Source organism: Lutjanus erythropterus, chromosome 21 (genome assembly GCF_056507025.1).
Source record: "Lutjanus erythropterus isolate fLutEry1 chromosome 21, fLutEry1.hap2, whole genome shotgun sequence".
Classification (NCBI taxonomy): domain Eukaryota; kingdom Metazoa; phylum Chordata; class Actinopteri; order Lutjaniformes; family Lutjanidae; genus Lutjanus; species Lutjanus erythropterus.
The window spans coordinates 7,314,431-7,327,331 of NC_139337.1; the positions used below are offsets into that span (position 1 = coordinate 7,314,431).

General features: G+C 39.8%; 1 protein-coding gene across 1 annotated transcript in view; it reads left to right on the plus strand.

Annotated features, from left to right (window-relative positions):
- The first annotated feature begins 463 nt into the window (after window positions 1–463).
- The window catches only part of jcada (junctional cadherin 5 associated a), a 47,070-nt gene continuing 34,632 nt past the window's right edge, over window positions 464–12,901 (plus strand). Inside the window, exon 1 of the mRNA XM_084747492.1 lies at window positions 464–614. The gene's annotated coding sequence lies outside the window, so the exon portion shown is untranslated. The remainder of the gene's footprint in view (window positions 615–12,901) is intronic.

Consider the following 12,901-nt stretch of genomic DNA (forward strand, 5'->3'; position numbering starts at 1 on the left):
ATTATGTCAACTTGTCTTTTCAACTTCAGCCAACTTAAAAATTCTAGTATTTATTTTCAGAAGACTTAAAGTTGAATGAGTTCTTATAATTTGAAGTCTTTTGAATTCAACAATGATGGTTGCTAGTTAAATGATGAATGTTGTTTGAGAGTTATAACTCTCCTGAGACCCTTCTTTTTTTATAGATTGAAATAGGGCAGCAACTAATGATTGCTTTAATTTTTGATCATTTTCTCAATTAATCAACCAGTTGTTTGATCCATAAAATGTCCCAAAAATGGTGAAAAATATTGATCAGTGTTTGACAAAACCCAAGATTATATTATGTTTTGAATCATTAAAAGATTTGTCTTTTCATTCATTCAACTTAAAATTTGAAGACAGCCTGGACACTTAACTTTTTTAAGTTAAAACTGTTTTTCCTCTCTCTCTCTCTCTCTCTCTCTCTCTTTTTTTTTTTTTTTTACAGTGTACCCTCCCCAGCTCCATCCTACAGCGTGCAGCACTATGAGGCAAGGCCCGGGCCGCTGAGAGTTGCGGACTGAGCCTTTAACTTCATCCTTGAGCGACTCCTCGCCGCAGACCTCCAGCGTTGCCCAGAGCAGCACAGAGAGGTTAGATTCCACTCGGGATCAACATGCCGAAAAACAACAAACGCTTTTCAGTCCTCTTGGCTTAACTTCTGCGCTCAGTCTTTACCTCTCAAGAGCGCTTGCACTGGAGCTCAGCAAAAATAACACTGTGTCATATTTCCCTCGCCCAAAGTGATTTAATGTTCAATTGAGCTTGAAGAAGGCGGGTGGTTCTGTTTTGATACACTCACGACACACCTCTCCCACTTACTCCTTCCCTGCGCTGTACCTCCCTGCGTCTTTCCGCTCGTTTCTTTGTCTTCAGTTCTATTTTTCTCTCTTTGGCTCAGTTCCTCTCATATTTTTGCATCAGATCAAGCAACATTTGCCAAGAACTCCAAACAATATCCCTTGGAGGAGAGCACACAGGTAAGCCTCTTTAAGTGCAATGGGACTTATGTAACGTTTTCGGAAGTGCCTCTCCTGCCATCGGCTCCTGCTCCACTCCTACAGAACCCATCCATTAAAATAAAGTAAGTTGGTAAGAAATATGAGTTGTTTCCTGCATCTTAGTAAGAGTTTTCTCTGCTGTAGGAAAAGGCCAAGCTGGGAGCATGTGGAACAGCTGGGTGTAGGAATGGCTGCAGATAGGCTGACGCTATAATTAGTCACTGGAAGGGTTCCGTGAAAAGCTAACAGTGGCCGCTGTGAGTCCTCAGGGTGGAGGAAGAGAGTTCCTTAAACCCTGAACAACATGTCAAGAGAGGGAGGGAACCTGCTGAGGAATCCCAACCATGTGTACCCTGTGTGTGCTCTCCATCAACCTCTGTCGCTCATCCATCTCTCACGCCTGTTGGCCCCCACCGAGCGAATCATACTGCTAATGTCTCTTCTGGGAAGGATGGATGTTGTTACGTATGTTTGTGTTCTTGCTGACCTGAGTGAGTGATAATGGAGACTCTATGGCGTGCGCTTGAGATCAGAGCCAGACAGATATATCAGCTGACTGATATTATTGGCCCAATATTGGCCTGTCACAGCTATATCGGTATTGATAGAACATGTTTATTGAACTGAAACCTGCAGTGCTTTCTGTGATGGTGGTATATACAGATTTTTTAGGACTTCCTCTCAATTTACTCTACAACTTATTTTAGGATTTACTCTACAGTTTATTTCTAAACCTAGCCCAGCAGTTTTTATGGCTAAACCAAACAAATTGCGAACATTTTACATAGTAAACAATGTGTATTATGTCACGTGACTTATGTAATGTTGGTGTTCGATAAGCCTGTCGGTGCTGGTCCTCTCCACTGGTAAAATATGTCATTTTGGGAGTAATCCACCATATTTACACGGTGGCAGTTTTCCTGTGACATCACAGTCAGGGTTTGAAGCTTGTCATACTGCTATTATCAACCCGATAATGGCCTATCACAGCTGTATTGATATAGATATAGACACCTCCTTGGTAGATTGTTAATTCACCACATTCACACAGTGGTCATGTTTCTCTGGCATCACAGCTTGTTGTTCTGCTGTGTTCTAGGTTGTAAGTCATATAAACATAGGGAATCTGACAAATCGTTATCATGCTACCACTTCCTGATAATAAACGTGTGAAAAGACAATGAAAAGGGAAAATCCAAAGGGATATTGTGCCATATTTCAAGGGAAACAACCCTGTAGCTTTGTTAGACAACAGCTAATGCTAGCGCTCAACCATTTCCTAGCTAACGTTACTGTTTGATACTGTTACATGTATGATAGGAAAGGCAAAAAGAAATTCTGAAATAAAGGAAAAATTAATTTATGCCTTTGACACTATCAAACCATAATGTCACCTAGGAGATGTTTAATTAATGTTATCAAATGTGTTATTTTAGTTTTAAATGTGGTCTTATGTCCCCCCAAGGTTTTCACTGTCCAATGACTTCTTCGCTGTAGATCAATCAGGAAGCGATGAAATGATGAATTGTCAGATTTCGTAAGACTTTATGACTCACAACCCAGAAAACAGCAGTGCGACATTTGAGCTTCCCACCCTGTGTGTGAGGTCTGAGGAAAGTGGCCACTGTTTGAACATGATGAATTATTCCCAAAACAGTATATTTTACTGGTGGAGTACCGGCTGCAACAGGCTTAGCTGACCTTAACCATGTTACATACCTCACATTACATTATACATGTGGTTGTAAAACGTTGGAAGTTTGGGTAGGTTCAACCATAAAAACTGTGCAGTTGGAGTAAAAATAAGTATGTTACGTATGCCATGTGAATATATATGAATATAGAATAATTTTATAATTATATAATACTATAAGAATATATATGATTTTTCTTACTCACAAAAATCAGTATGGGCCTCAAAAATCCAGTATCAGTCAGGCTCTACTTAAGAGTAAGTCATAACTTTTGCATACATGCCACCACCACGGAAAGTAGTGCAGGTTTTAGTTCAATAAACATGTTATCATCACCCTCAGCTATTTTGGAATTCCATTTTAGTTTTGATAGGAAAGACTTTACAGACATTCTGCAATCCTGTGGTTTTGGTCAGTTTCAATGTTCCCTCTCGGCCTCTTGTTAACTGAACCGCTGCTCTGCTACTTCCACGCTGAACAATGAATAGAGAGGCACAGAGTAGTAAACTGGATGGAGAGCTTTTCTCAGAGACAGTCTAAGCTTTACAGCTGAGTCAAGTGAGAGGTTTTGTCCTCTCTCCGGTGCCTTAGTGACTCCAGTGAAGGCTGAGCGGAGACCCTGTTTGTGGCTCCAGCTGTGAGTTATCTCATCCGTGGCCCCAGCATGCTCATCATCACCCCCCTGCTGGGGGGAGAAGGGTGAACTGGAGGTTGATGGGTAGAGATGAGTGCCTGGTACTGGTCAGGCAGGACTTGCATCATCCTCCCAGCACACAGCTCATCAGCTTTAGAACTGTTGTTTAACTAACATTAACAGGGAGCTGAAGGGAAACAGCAACTTGAGAATTTTGTACTTTTTAAACTAAAGGAAAGGGCTAAAAAATCAGTCTTTGAACATGACCTTAATAAAATAAAAAATATGTTTGTACTGGTCTTTAAAGCTGCTGTAATATTTTCATAATAACAATGTATCAGATGTTAACTTGAAAAAATGTAACAATAAAAGCGTACCAGCCACATGTTTATATCTTCTTTACAATTTCTGTAAATGCTGCGTCTGAGGGTTTTATCTTTATTCAGAGAGCCAGAGTTTTGTCCTAAAAGTAAAAAAAAAAAAAAAAGAATTTGAAAAACTAATTCAATCACAGTAACGTTTGCAAAAACACAAATGACTAGAAATTCAGCCTTTGACATATTCTTGATGAATACCGTCCAACAGACCTTTCTCATGAGAGCCATATTGATTTGAATTAGTAGAGTAAACACAGATGTTACCAATGACACTAATTAAGATCCCATTCCAACTGAACCTTAATTAGTACCATTGGTAACACCTGTGTTTACTATTTCATGTTAAAATGGCTGCTGTAAAAATGTCAATAACACACAACATATAACACACACAGATTATTTTAGATACAAAGGGTGACCTCAGGACTTCAGCTGTCTATAAAATATGATTGGAATTTGGTTTGTAGAACTGAAAGCATGGAAAATTCATATTTCGAAACTTCTGAAACGTTTTGGTTCCTTTGGAACTAACAAACAATTATGGTAAGTATTTCCTTGGTAATGCCAATAAAAACAGCTTACAATGTATTTTGTGGTGCCATTGTTTGTGGGACTACTGCTGTTGATTTTCTTCTTGTTTTTTGAAAGGAGTGATTAAATGAAAAATGCCTTTTTAACCCTTTTAGATCACAGTCCCAGTCTTATTGTGCACCTATGAAACAAAATATGCAAAAAAAAGAGTCTAAATGTTTTCTTCCTGTAAAACAAAATCTATGTGCTTATGTAGGTTTGTACCAACCAGTTTCAACCAATAGTATCATGAAATCCACCCGTCCATCAGTCTTCAAACTTAAGCAGTACAGAGATTAACTGGTTAGCTAGTTTGTAGTCCTGCATAGCCAAACCTATGCACATGGGAAAGTGGGCCCTGGCATTAAAATGTTCAAATCCCCACAAAAGAAAAGGCAACAGCTGTTAGCTTGTTTACATTTCTACCATTAGCGACCCAGGTGCTAACTTGCCATTTCCAGCATATAGGTTGCTAGCTTAGAGGCTGTTGTTGCTTCCTGTCATGAGGGGGAAATGCAGGTAGCAAAAACAATAATAAGCCAATGACAATCTACATCTGGTGAGTCAGACTAGCTAGCTAGGTGGTGCATTCTCAGTTTTTGATATGACATGCTAACTTTTCAAGGCTTAAATCAAATTCCTCCCAACGTTATCTGCCACCTGTCTATCCTGTTTGACTTGGAAATATGTTGTGGTATGATAGCTAGATACTCAAATGCCATTTCATCTGTATGTTAAAATAAATAATAAAAATACAAAATACAATTCAAAAGTTGTCTGCGAGGCTAGACCTCGCAAACAAGTTAGTTAAGTGAGAAAATGTGGAGGTTTTTTGTAATGTGGGTGAACAATCCCTTTAAAAACTCACCTCTTTATCATCCGCCCTTTAACCCAGAAATAATGCACTTATGCAATGTGCATTGTCAGACTGGTAATTAGTCTAGCTGTGGTGTAATTACACATTACTGCAAACTTACAAAAACTTTTTGCAGATTGGAAACACTGGGCCGTCTACACGATAAGCCTGTATTTTCCCTCTGGCACTGTTCCATCCTTCTTCCCTCACTTTTCCATGTCTGGCTCACTGGGGCTGTCTGAGTGTCTGCTGCACTCCAGTCAGATCCCATGAGAAATCAGGGACAGCCTGTATTGCTCTGACCATGTGTGTGTGTGTGTGTGTGTTACTGGGATTGTGTGTTTTGCCATATAACAGCCTAGTGATACTTAGAAGAGCAAGGAGTGCAAACAGCACACTGGTGTGGCAAAACACACACAGAGTGATTCACTGAGTCGTCTACGGAGTCTGGCAAGCATTTTCTGAAAGAGTGATCCATCAGAGTGCACAGACTCCGAGTAGATCTGTCATCCGAATGATACGTGTGGTGAAATGAATTAAACATAACGATTTATGAAGGACTGTTTCGTGCGGTGGGATTCAGTATCCCGGCTGCAGACGGTTAATGTGAATTGGATCAGCATGACTCTGCTATTACCCTCCCATATTTCATCCGCGGGAGCAGAAAGGACGACAGCCGTCAGTCACACCGACTTTCTTGTGCGCCGTCCCTCTGCGAAGTGTACTGATGTCATCTCTGGCATGAGCCGCCCCGATGTGGACATATCAAATTAGCCATGATGTCTGCATGAAAGCACTTATCTGTATGACTCATATACCAAACTGGGGTCAGATATCTCGCCCATAGGCACCTCATGTCCAAAACATCTATATCTTATCTAATTCAGATAATGGAAGACTCTATCTCCTGCATTCAAACAATGTGACGTGTCACAAAGACAGCAGCTCGCTGTGGGTTACAAGCAAGTCTGGAAGGAACAAAGTACAACTCAGATTACTGTAATTATAATTAAAGGGACAGTTCACCCCAAAATCAAAAATACATTTTTCCCCTGGCCTGTAGTGCTGTTTATTCATCTAGATTTTTTTGATGTGAGTTGCAGAATTATGCAGATATCTGTAGACGCACTTGACTTTGAGGGCTGAAACCACCTAGAAATACAGCTGAAAAATTCCAAACCAGTATCTCTTTCCAAAAATCATGACTCAGTTACCAGACTCTGATTCAGCTCATTTAGGAACTATTTTCTTTCTGCAGTAGAATCAACCAGAAGTACTTTAGAATCTACTGGAATTACTCCAACTTGTCTCCAACTTTGGTCCCTGTCTTGTTGTATAAAAAAAAGTTAATCTCACAGTTGGTAGGTTTTGTTCCAGTCTTAAAACTCTTTATATAAAGATTTTCTGAAACATAAGTTGATTGAATTAAAGGGAAAGTCACTTCCAGAACCAGAGCTGTTGAAGAAGTGGGCTGTTTAAACACCAGTACTTTTACTTATAGTTGAGTAATACTTCAGTAATGTAAAGTGCTTCTACTTGAGCACAAATTTTCAGTACTCTTTCCACCATTTCTTACAAGTTTTATCTGTTGTAGCTTTGAGCATAAACACCAAACTGCTGATCACCCCGAGCCTCAGCAAAAGGCTCAAACAGAATGAAAACGAGACGTTTTCTCCGAGTGGGGTCTACTGTGACCTTGCAGTCTCTTTAAGGAGATCTCAGGCTGGCAACAGCAGCATGAGGGGTGGATTAATTTCATTTACCAATTAGCGCAAAGAGAGAATGGGTGTATCATTACTTCATTGGTTCCACTCCCACCAATTATTTCACCACTTTTAAACAAGCAGCTTAAACCAGATTAAATGAAATCTTAGTAAAGCAAAGAGGAGAGGGGCTGATGAGGTCCACAGCCAGATGGCTCACTATTTTGCAGTGCTTGGCTAAATATCTGAGATCCACTGAAACAAGCAATTAACTACAAGGATTGTATTGATGCAAACTGCTTCCTCAGTGCACTGCAGTCTCTTTTTTTTACCTCGAGCCTCATTCTCAAAGGTCCGTCCATTGACAGAAAGCTGCCTTGATGGAATTTCTTAAGACAAATAAACATGGTAACAAATGTTAGAAACAGCTTTGGTGATATACAGTACCTGCATTCTTGACACAACACGTTCTCCACCCACAGGAGCAGAAATTAGACCAGAGTGCAAAGAAGCTACAAGACATACTGCTGCAGTCACTTTATTCAGACAGAAAATACTTCTTCACTTCTTCTCTCTCTAAATAGAAAATATTCCCGTACCCCATCAACAGATGAGCTCCAGTACCTCGTCAGTGACGCCATCTATCAAGTTCCAAATGTCTGCTTTTCAATTCATTTTAAAGTGGGTGTTATTTAACATAATTATTAGCAACATAAACGTGGACATTGTTACAATTTCTTCTTCAAACATAGCATAGGCCTTGTGATCCTGCAGTTGTCTAAGTTTAGTTTTCAATTACTACTACACCTTGCAGGGCTCAACAATATGAATTTAGCTACTAACTTGCCCAATCGGACAAGTGTTAAAAACTATTTTAAAACTATTTTAATTATTTATTAATTCTTTAAGCAATTTTTACCCCCAAATAACAGAAATTGTTGTTTTCAGCCTCTCAAGTATAGAGACTTTCCACTTTTCTTCATTGAAATATTCCATATTAAAGGGATAGATCACCCAAAAATGAAAATTATCCACTCACCCTCATGTCGAAACTCTGTTGGAGTTTCACAAGAAAACAGTGTGGCAGAATCTCCCAACCAATAGAATGATGACCAGTTTTCAAATAGAAAAAAAAAAACAAAAAAAAAAATATATATATATGAAATATGTCCATGCTGTTCGTCTGAGGTAATCCAAGTCTCCTAAAGCTCCGACATGTCATTTGCACACCATCACACCACACACACCCAGTTCAGGTGATGTGCATGTACACATGAACGTGGCTACAAGCTAAGGATTTGCAGTGAAGGTTCAGTCTAAAAACACGGTGTAAATGACGTCTTTCAAGTCAGCTTGGTATGTTGGGGCTTTAGGAGACTTTGATTACACCAGACGAGCAGTATGGAGGCATTTCATGTATTTTTTAGTTGTTTTTTCCATTTGAAAAGTGGTCACCATTCACTTCTATTGTTAGGGAGATTCTACAGCACTGTTTTCCTGTGAAACTCCAGCAGTGTTTTGTGGACTAAAAAATTAAACCTGACCTTCAATTAGCATGGGGGCGAGTAGATAATGACTGAACTATGCCTTTAAACTGAATATATTTGCATTTTGGACTGACAAAACAAGACATTTATATTAATGACCTGGGACTTTGACAAACTTAGATGGACATACCCCACTATTTTTTTACATGTTACAGACAGCCCAGCCCTAGATTAAACATGCCAATTAATTTAAGTCTTTTTTGTTATTTGTGAACCGCTAATAAATAAAACAATTTGTGCATGGACAAGTAAAAATTGACAAGTAGAGGGCAAAAAAATGGGCAAGTAGATTTCTGATCCACATGCCAGACTGAAGAGATCAAAAAACTATTAAGGCTGACAGTAGTTGGCTTTTCATTCTTCTGTCCACGACTTTTAGATATTTACTTCAGCTTCCCTGTTCATATGCTTACTAGTTTTCACAGACTTAATTGCAGTGTTAAGGTGTTGGTTAAAGGTGTGTCCTTTGAGGTCAGCCTATTGTAGCTGGTATTTCATTGGTTATTGTGACATTCAAAGCAGATAAATTGGCTGGACCAATATATAAACTGATATTAGCTTCTATCAGATACATTACATCAGGATCAGTTTACATGTTGGCCCATGAATTTCAGTACAGAAATACCATAGATATGTTTGAGGTTGCTGAGGAACAGTGTCTCCATTACATATGTTATATTCCAGAAAGCACTGATATATTTTTCAGATGTACACTGTTACAGTAATGTGACAGCTGGGTTACACATACCTCTGGTTGTGAATCACTGCTTTCTGCTTAAGGGGACTGTTGTAAGGTTTCCTGGGAACTGTAGGAAGCTATTTACTATGTAGAAATAGCCAGTTCTGGGGAAAGAGGAGGAGTGAAATACAACTGTAAAACCCCAAATAACCTTTGAAATTTGTTATGCAATTGTAAGGTTATCTTTGAGTGTCAAGGATTAATGCTAACTGGAGAGGTTCACCATGCAATAATTTAATTTTCTTATTAGTTTGGGCTAAAATAGGAAGGAGCCCTGGACTCTGACAGCCTACCCATGGGTTTTTGGAACATTAAGTAATGTGGGGAGTATACAGCTGCTATGTTAAAGGGTATAGTCATGCTACATACCTTTGAAAAGCGAAGATTCTTGTGTTTCGATTTATGAGATACAATCATCGCTACAAACAAGCACTTACAAACCTGAGGCAACACATCTTTGAAGCCTTGTAGTCATCCACCAATCTATATAATTCCAACAGAAATGGTTTTGTTATGTTGTACATCAGCAAAGGTCCAGTTGATCCTAACCATTAAAATATTTAGTCCAATACACACTATTACATTGATAAATACACACACTGCACGAATTAGCCGGTCAATGTTCTAATCTTCCACTTTTATCCATGTTAACTTGAGTTAGCATGTAGATATTAACGATGTCTTGGTATCAAAATGGTGACTGCAGTCTGACCTTTTGATTCACGTCTCACTCAAGCCAATAGGAGCTTCCATGTCCTGTCCACAGCCTGCAATATCCAATGAAACCTGACACTGAAAAGAAGTACCTGCCCCTTTTCTATTGTGTAAAGATGGAGTCATTTGAAACAGATTGTGCTGATGACTGGCATCTTGTATAACCAATTAAATCCCAAAAATGGCAATATGCAGTTTTTATATGTAATATGAAGCTACAACATTTTACAGGAATGCAAACCTTGTGCATTTGTACTTCCCTGTTTTATAGGAGGCTTGTGTCAAAGCCTTTTAAATTCTTTTAAAAGATTTAGTATTTTAGTTTATAACATGCTTATATGGTGCATTTTCATCTTAAAAAACTGCATTTAATTTGCTTATAAACAAGCTAAGTTGGGGAACACTGGAGGCTAGTTGGGGCCAACAGCTCACTTCTTGCCCTGTGGCCCTGCAGCAGGTTAATCCAGCCCTGGTGGGAGAATATTTCATCTGAACAGGTAGATAATAAAAACAGGTAGATGAACATGCAATCCCTGACACAATATGAACACAGTTGTCTTCATGAATCCAGATCAAGGTGGATCAAAGTGAATCTCTGCATCAACACGAGGCAGCTGTTCACACTGCGGGTTCAGAGGTGAGGGGGCTTTACATGATCCTCATGTGTTGAGAGTGGCCTGCGTGCCCTCTTCCCCACAGATCTCTTACCTTATAACAATAACCAAAATCCGCAGCCGGACCAAAACACAAAAAAAATCCCCGGTCGGTCCCTCAGATCTCCTGAGCAGATGCTTGTGGGTGGTGCGATACCGCCAGGGAGGCTCAGACCTCATACAGTCAGGCCCTCTCCACATCTGTCCTGAGTTACGGTAGGCACTTTACTCCGTCAAAACCCAGCTGTTTAGGGATTTGCTTTGTTGGTGTAGAGCCGGTTTGATCATGGCTGCTTAACGTGGGAAGAGGCCTTAAAATCATATCTGAGAAAATTCAGTGCTTCTGTGTGTGTGAGCATCGGAGTGTTTGTTAATGTCCTGAATATCATTGCTTTTACCCCAAATTTCTCTCAGCTAGTTGCTGACCAGTTGCTGTGAGATCATGTCCTAGAAAAATAAAAGCTTTCCGCAGGAAGAAACTGAGTAGATTAGATAACCAGTGTAGGGATATGATGTAATGACCTCACTGCTTCTCAGTGCATTTGAAAAGTAATCATCTCGAAGCATGTGATGGGTGAATAACACGTTTTGTTTTCAAATGAGTTTCGGATTCAGACATTTTGTTAAGGACAGACAACAGTGTTAGTGAGCAGTAAACAGGGAGCACATGTTCACAATCACCGCCCCAACAATACCCCAAATGTTGACAATGGTTTCCTGCTGTTGATTCACAGTTTCAGTCGAGGCGGTGGTGACGGATAGAAGAATGTAACACAGAATCAGTTCTGTGTTTACGTTACACTGTGGTGCAATTGTTTGGGTTCAGGGCAGCTCCTGTGGCTCTGTGAGATAGATTCAGAGGATGCAGTGACCACTGGATACTCTGGCGTTCCTAAAATAATCCTAATTATAGGTCTGCAGATGGATTCTGATGGGAAATGAACAATTTTGGTTCACGAGGCCCACAAATGCGCAGTTATTACAGCCGAGCCAAGTTTAGCACATTCTTTCTGTATGAAAGTGCATCCAACCTTTAAAATCTAGATAGACTAGAAGCAGTATAAAATCATTCTTTGGCATTCTCTTTGAGAGCGAGCCATCCAGGTGATGTTAAATAAAATCCATCTGGAAATGGTTTCACAATCCTCTGAATCTTTCAAATGGCCTGGCAAGTTCTCTTTATTGTTGTCGAGAAGTAAGTTTAAATCATCATCAGTCATTTGTCAGAGGACCAAAGAACTCCAAACAAATGCTGAGCCTGCGAGCCAGCTCCTGGGTGACCGGTAGCCGTAAATTAGACCGATCACAGAGAGGAGCATGTTTGCCAGGTGGCACGGTAGCACCCTGATGGTAATCTGTCTGGCCCATGCCAAGCTTTAAAAGGTGGCCACACTCGCTACATTAGGATTGCTACAATTACAGCCTCCCAAAGCCCATTACCTGCTGATCTATTTAAAGGTACTGTAGCAAGCCTCTTTCCACAGCCACCTTTGATGTGAGCCGCACCTCAGCAGAGGTAACGTTTACAATGCACCATATACACTGATTGGACATAATGACAGGGACATGTAGTCTTTTCAGACAGGGCTGTTGTTACAGTTGGGGACACTGAGTTCATGTCCTCTGTTTTCTTTTGTATTCTTTCTGTACTTAGAGAATTTTAGTCACCTGCAGCAGAGGTTTACATTCTAAATTTCTGATTTTTACAGGCTCCATCAAATATTCTTTAGACTAAGTTTAAATGCTTAGTGTTAGACCTAAAAAGTTCCCTGCTATTGAATAGGGAAGTAGAATATAGAGAAAATATAATGTTAAAGCTAAAAAAATTAATACAGACAAAATCTAATTGAGCTGAAAATTTTAATGGGTGGCTAATTATGTAAGTGTTCATAAAGTCCTGGCTAAAACCCTCACTGTATGCAAAATTGCACACCATTCCCAACATGCAACATGTTTTCAATTTGTCTGCGCCTGATACTGAAGCATGTTTTGGACACAGATGATGTTTTCAGACAATAAAATGAAGAAAATCAAGAAAATAAAATTATGCAAGTCTGATAGCTTATTAATGGTGGCATAATGGTGCATTGGTTAGCACTCCTTGCAGCAATAAGGTGGGTGTGGAGTTCGCAAGTTTCCCCTCACCATCAAAAACATGTATGCTTGGTCAATTCTCCAGTCAGTACCCCTGACCAAGGTACTGGCTTAGATCTGGAGTTGGTCCCTGGGGTGCTGCACAGCAGCTGCCCATTGCTCCTAATACTAATATGGGTTAAGTGCAGTCCAACCCTGTTTTGGAAATACCCTTTATTGCTTATGAGATTTAGATGACAGGATTCATACCACTCTGTTTTGTTTGAAACTACAGTTAGGGGATCGTTGGCTTAGCATT